The 1,349-nt window shown below is 45.6% G+C and overlaps 1 long non-coding RNA gene across 1 annotated transcript in view; it reads left to right on the top strand.

The window, feature by feature from the left end:
* The window catches only part of LOC118162882, a 595-nt gene extending 210 nt beyond the window's left edge, over positions 1 to 385 (top strand). Inside the window, exon 2 of the long non-coding RNA XR_004748698.1 lies at positions 49 to 385. This is a non-coding gene — a long non-coding RNA (uncharacterized LOC118162882). The remainder of the gene's footprint in view (positions 1 to 48) is intronic.
* The last annotated feature ends 964 nt before the right edge of the window (positions 386 to 1,349 follow it).

The following is a 1,349-nucleotide window of genomic DNA, read 5'->3' as shown; positions in this document are numbered from 1 at the left end:
CCCCCCCCCCCCCCCCCCCCCCCCCCCCCCCCCCCCCCCCCGGCGGAGAGGAGAGGCTCAGCCTGTCAACTGATCCCAGGAGTCAGGAGGTCCTCAGGATGGTGCATTCCCTCATGATGGTATCTCCCCTAACAATAGTATCTTCCCTAACTTCCCCTCTCTCTTAGGCCAATTTATATTATTTTCTATCTTTTAGGTTGCGCTTGAGTGACTCTTGTCAAGCATATCTTAGTTATGATTGCTGAAAAGTTTTCCCGTCTCTGTTTAAAGGTATAGGCCCTGAGAAATTCAGAGTGCGTGCTCAGTGAGGGGTGGTCGCATCTTGGAGGCAGGTAGCTTTTGGGATGGAGGTGTGTTTTGGTATTATAATGATATTAAAATGAGCGAAGGTACACTAGAGTACGGCATTTTGTCAAAAACATGACAGGTTGTTGGTTCAGGGTAGCAAAAGTGTAGCTTATTGGTCTTGATGTGCACAAGAACAATCAAGTCCCCACCTGGTCACAGAGCCTAGCCGTGGTGTCTCCACTCCACTCTACGCTCCGTACTGTTCCTTAGAGTCAGCACATCAGATTCCACTAGTGCGAGAGCATCTAAGGTTGGAAGCATAGGGAACACTCAGGTAATGCAGCTACGCCCTACCCTGAAAGCCTCTTCAATGCTGCATTTTCTTTAAAATGTGAATATTAGTTTTATTTTCCTAGTAACTTTAGGCAATTGCACCACACATGGACAAATAAATACTAAGTAAAAGGGCTCTGGTCTCTGCTTGTCAATCTGCCCTACCCTATCTGCCCTTGAAGTTGCCTCATGAGCAAAAAAGGGCAACCAGGACAGGAACATGTCCTTCCCACCAGGACCATGATATATCATTTGCTACTGGAGCAGATGGGATTTGTAGGTGGCCTGCATCAAGCTGAATCCTGGCAGCTTCCAGAGGAGACACAGGGCCAAGAGATGCACTGGATCATGACCATACTCCCAGGCTTGCCTTGTCAGAGAACACAAGAGTGATTAACCTCAGTGGTGTCTCACCTATGAAGAGCAAGACCACAGCTGGTAACATGCAGCATGTGGAGTGAATGCAGGAAAAACACACTGGAGCTTTATAAACAGAAAGATGTTCTCATTAGGAACTATAACACTGATTCTTTACTTTAAGGAATTAATTTGCATGTTAGCAATATTACATGGCTTGACTAGAGTAGCCATGAGATAATTACCTGTATCTAAACACCCAGTAGAAGAGTGCATAGAAAGTCTGAAAAATGTGGGGTGACTGTAATCAAGACAGTTTCTGATTTTTACTTCAAAGATTTTTCTGCAATAATCAGGATGACTGGTTCTCT

This window comes from Oxyura jamaicensis, chromosome 2, assembly GCF_011077185.1.
Source record: "Oxyura jamaicensis isolate SHBP4307 breed ruddy duck chromosome 2, BPBGC_Ojam_1.0, whole genome shotgun sequence".
Lineage (NCBI taxonomy): Eukaryota > Metazoa > Chordata > Aves > Anseriformes > Anatidae > Oxyura > Oxyura jamaicensis.
The sequence above is the reverse complement of the archived record's forward strand: the minus strand, read 5'-3'. Positions and strand labels throughout refer to the sequence as shown.